Genomic DNA, 6220 nt, shown 5'->3' with positions numbered 1-6220 from the left:
ATGGTATTGCTCTATATGGTATTAATCTATATGGTATTAATCTATATGGTATTAATCTATATGGTATTACTCTATATGGTATTAATCTATATGGTATTAATCTATATGGTATTACTCTATATGGTATTACTCTATATGGTATTAATCTATATGGTATTAATCTATATGGTATTACTCTATATGGTATTAATCTATATGGTATTAATCTATATGGTATTAATCTATATGGTATTACTCTATATGGCATTAATCTATATGGTATTACTCTATATGGTATTAATATATATGGTATTAATCTATTTGGTATTACTCTATATGGTATTACTCTATATGGTATTAATCTATATGGTATTAATCTATATGGTATTAATCTATATGGTATTAATCTATATGGTATTACTCTATATGGTATTAATCTATATGGTATTAATCTATATGGTATTAATCTATATGGTATTAATCTATATGGTATTAATCTATATGGTATTACTCTATATGGTATTAATCTATATGGTATTAATCTATATGGTATTACTCTATATGGTATTAATCTATATGGTATATCTATATGGTATTAATCTATATGGTATTAATCTATATGGTATTACTCTATATGGTATTACTCTATATGGTATTAATCTATATGGTATTACTCTATATGGTATTAATCTATATGGTATTAATCTATATGGTATTACTCTATATGGTATTAATCTATATGGTATTACTCTATATGGTATTAATCTATATGGTATTGCTCTATATGGTATTAATCTATATGGTATTAATCTATATGGTATTAATCTATATGGTATTACTCTATATGGTATTAATCTATATGGTATTAATCTATATGGTATTACTCTATATGGTATTACTCTATATGGTATTAATCTATATGGTATTAATCTATATGGTATTACTCTATATGGTATTAATCTATATGGTATTAATCTATATGGTATTAATCTATATGGTATTACTCTATATGGCATTAATCTATATGGTATTACTCTATATGGTATTAATCTATATGGTATTAATCTATTTGGTATTACTCTATATGGTATTACTCTATATGGTATTAATCTATATGGTATTAATCTATATGGTATTAATCTATATGGTATTAATCTATATGGTATTACTCTATATGGTATTAATCTATATGGTATTAATCTATATGGTATTAATCTATATGGTATTAATCTATATGGTATTAATCTATATGGTATTACTCTATATGGTATTAATCTATATGGTATTAATCTATATGGTATTACTCTATATGGTATTAATCTATATGGTATATCTATATGGTATTAATCTATATGGTATTAATCTATATGGTATTATTCTATATGGTATTACTCTATATGGTATTAATCTATATGGTATTACTCTATATGGTATTAATCTATATGGTATTAATCTATATGGTATTACTCTATATGGTATTAATCTATATGGTATTAATCTATATGGTATTACTCTATATGGTATTACTCTATATGGTATTAATCTATATGGTATTAATCTATATGGTATTACTCTATATGGTATTAATCTATATGGTATTAATCTATATGGTATTAATCTATATGGTATTACTCTATATGGCATTAATCTATATGGTATTACTCTATATGGTATTAATCTATATGGTATTAATCTATTTGGTATTACTCTATATGGTATTACTCTATATGGTATTAATCTATATGGTATTAATCTATATGGTATTAATCTATATGGTATTAATCTATATGGTATTAATCTATATGGTATTAATCTATATGGTATTAATCTAATCTATATGGTATTAATCTATATGGTATTACTCTATATGGTATTACTCTATATGGTATTAATCTATATGGTATTAATCTATATGGTATTACTCTATATGGTATTAATCTATATGGTATTAATCTATATGGTATTAATCTATATGGTATTAATCTATATGGTATTACTCTATATGGTATTAATCTATATGGTATTACTCTATATGGTATTAATCTATATGGTATTAATCTATTTGGTATTACTCTATATGGTATTACTCTATATGGTATTAATCTATATGGTATTAATCTATATGGTATTAATGTATATGGTATTAATCTATATGGTATTAATCTAATCTATATGGTATTAATCTATATGGTATTAATCTATATGGTATTACTCTATATGGTATTAATCTATATGGTATTAATCTATATGGTATTACTCTATATGGTATTACTCTATATGGTATTAATCTATATGGTATTAATCTATATGGTATTAATCTATTTGGTATTACTCTATATGGTATTGCTCTATATGGTATTAATCTATATGGTATTAATCTATATGGTATTACTCTATATGGTATTACTCTATATGATATTAATCTATATGGTATTAATCTATATGGTATTAATCTATATGGTATTAATCTATATGGTATTACTCTATATGGTATTACTCTATATGGTATTAATCTATATGATATTAATCTATATGGTATTAATCTATATGGTATTAATATATATGGTATTAATCTATATGGTATTAATCTATTTGGTATTAATCTATATGGTATTAATCTATATGGTATTAATCTATATGGTATTAATCTATATGGTATTTCTCTATATGGTATTACTCTATTTGGTATTAATCTATTTGGTATTAATCTATATGGTATTAATCTATATGGTATTAATCTATATGGTAGTAATCTATATGGTATTAATCTATATGATATTACTCTATATGGTATTAATCTATATGGTATTAATCTATATGGTATTACTCTATATGGTATTAATCTATATGGTATTAATCTATATGGTATTACTCTATATGGTATTAATCTATATGGTATTACTCTATATGGTATTAATCTATATGGTATTACTCTATATGGTATTTCTCTATATGGTAATAATCTATATGGTATTTCTCTATATGGTATTAATCTATATGGTATTAATCTATACCGTATTAATCTATATGGTATTAATCTAATCTATATGGTATTAATCTATATGGTATTAATCTATATGGTATTACTCTATATGGTATTAATCTATATGGTATTAATCTATATGGTATTACTCTATATGGTATTAATCTATATGGTATTACTCTATATGGTATTAATCTATATGGTATTACTCTATATGGTATTTCTCTATATGGTATTAATCTATATGGTATTTCTCTATATGGTATTAATCTATATGGTATTAATCTATACCGTATTAATCTATATGGTATTAATCTAATCTATATGGTATTAATCTATATGGTATTCATCTATATGGTATTACTCTATATGGTATTAATCTATATGGTATTAATCTATATGGTATGAATCTATATGGTATGAATCTATATGGTATTAATCTATATGGTCCAAATCAGGATGATCCATACTTATTAGAAAACAGTTATACCAATTTATTGAATTTACAGGCAACAAATGATCATCCTATTATGCTAGTAGACTATAACACAGTGTTAAGTACCTCAATGGACCGTAAAGCTAATCACTCATCACCGTGCCCTTACGGAGATCACAAATATTATGGACTAACAACCCCTGACCTATTACGATATACATGGAGGAGACATAATTAAGCTAGTCGTCTTGACTACTTCCTTGTCTCTTTCTCTCTCGCATCAAAGGTTAAACAAGTATTGATTAGGAGACAGAATGTGATCAGACCATCATCTAATTGGCCTTCATGTGGATGGGGATATTGAAATTTTATCAAAGTCTACTGCAGGACAATTTATTCTTAAATAAGACTAAATAATTTATAACTGTTTTTTTCCCAGTACAATATAGGTTCAGCAAATCCCCTTATTGTTTGGGATACCTTTAAATGTAGATTTCAGAGGTCATTCAATTCAATATTCATCAATAATAATTTTAAAAAAAGTTGTTTCTGTCTAAAGAGACAAGACTAACAATGGAAATACATGAACCTATAGTTCAGGTAGATAGCAATAAAAACAATACTACAGAGATACAAAATAGGTTAGAGAAAAACAAAAAAGAACTCGAGGAACTTATTCAAGAACGATCTAATGTAATCTATTACAAAAATAAAGCAAATGATGGAATATGGAGAAAAATGCACCAAATTCTTCCTGAATCTCCAACACAGCAACCCTAACAAAAAATAATTGGCAGAAACTTATTAAAGACAAAGTCATCTATGATTCTCCGAATTATATTTTTTAAAAGAGGAAGCTAAATATTTTAAGCAGATATGTTCCTTTCCGTCTCATGCTCTGTATGATGACTACTGTAAGGAATTCTTTCCCCCCAAAAAAATTAAATGGAAAATTAACAAATGCACAGAAAGACCATTGCGAGGGCCAAATTACAGAGGAATCATTTTTGAGGCTAGTAAATCCTTTTAGTCTGGAAAAACCCCAGAGCTTGTTGGCATACAGGTAGATGTACAGGTAGATGTACAGGTAGATGTACAGGTAGATGTACAGGTATATGTACAGGTAGATGTACCGGTAGATGTACAGGTAGATGTACAGGTAGATGTACAGGTAGATGTACAGGTAGATGTACCGGTAGATGTACAGGTAGATGTACAGGTAGATGTACAGGTAGATGTACCGGTAGATGTACAGGTAGATGTACAGGTAGATGTACAGGTAGATGTACAGGTAGATGTACAGGTAGATGTACCGGTAGATGTACAGGTAGATGTACAGGTAGATGTACAGGTAGTACAGGTAGATGTGGTAGATGTACCGGTAGATGTACAGGTAGATGTATATCAAGCCTTTTTTTTATTTACTCAAAGCTCCATTATTAGCTTGTTTTAACTAGTCCGTATAGAAATGGTAGTCTGTCAGGTACTCAGCAGGAAGGTCTGATTTCACTATTATTAAAACAAGACCCAGATGGCAAATATAAAGACACAGTCTATCTAAAAAAAAACTGAAGGCCCCTTAAACTTCAACGTTGTGATGCAAAAAATACTAGCGAAATGCATAGTACTCAGATTTAAAAAATGGTTTTACCAGGTATTGTTCATCCTGATCAGACAGGTTTTTAACATGGGAAGATACATTGGAGATAAAAATACGACAACTACTAGAAATAATAGAACACCATGAAACATCTAAGAAGTCAGGCCTGGTATTTATAGCAGATTTTGAAAAGGCCTTTGATAAAGCAAGACTGGATTTTATATATACATGCCTGGACTTTTAACATTTTGTTGAGTCTAAAAATCCTACAATGTGATTTTCTGGACTTTTTTTTCTCATTTTGTCTGTCATAGTTGAAGTGTATCTATGATGAAAATTACAGGCCTCTCTCATCTTTTTTAAGTGGGAGAACTTGCACAATTGGTGGCTGACTAAATACTTTTTTTGGCCCCACTGTACATGCCTGGAATTTCAACATTTTGTTGAGTCTCTTATTCAATAGGTAAAAGTTATGTGTAGCACAACCCCAGCTGTGAAATAGTAAACACGCCGGCAACTTCTCAGAGAGTGTTGAATTGTCAAAGAGTTAAACAAGGGTGTCCGCTGTCCACATATCGATTCGTTACGGCCATCTAAATGCCAGCTATTAAAATCAGATCAAATAACAACTGTAGTGGCTTCCTTACATATTGACCACAGCCACTGCCCAAACCTGAAGCACGCTTGTTTCGGACGCGTACAGTCCACATTCTAAGTTCCCAACCGGCAAAAAAACATCCAATGACATCCAGGGATATGGTGCAACAAAAAAGGTTTATTCTTCTTATATCCAACAAATAAATGATTCTCCAATCAACTTAAAAGCATTGAATACTTGATGTGAAAAATACATAAAAACGGCCTGTTCATATGTCTGTATGGTGAAAAGACTATACCGCACCCGCGTCTAGCTAGGACTCCCCTCACCCCGAAGTCCCAACTTCCTGCCTTTATCCTATCACTAACACACTTACCACAGTACAATGAATTGGCGAGAGGGGAGGGGGAGGAGCCAAACACTAAGTTACAATAATAAAGGAACATATCTCAATCAGACAAATGTAAATCATAAAAGGTACCTAATACTAATACACCATATACACTCATATTTCATATACAGTGCCTTGCGAAAGTATTCGGCCCCCTTGAACTTTGCGACCTTTTGCCACATTTCAGGCTTCAAACATAAAGATATAAAATTGTATTTTTTTGTGAAGAATCA

Source organism: Oncorhynchus clarkii, unplaced genomic scaffold, assembly GCF_045791955.1.
Source record: "Oncorhynchus clarkii lewisi isolate Uvic-CL-2024 unplaced genomic scaffold, UVic_Ocla_1.0 unplaced_contig_461_pilon_pilon, whole genome shotgun sequence".
In the NCBI taxonomy this organism is placed as follows: Eukaryota; Metazoa; Chordata; class Actinopteri; order Salmoniformes; family Salmonidae; genus Oncorhynchus; species Oncorhynchus clarkii.
This window is presented reverse-complemented; position numbering follows the sequence as displayed.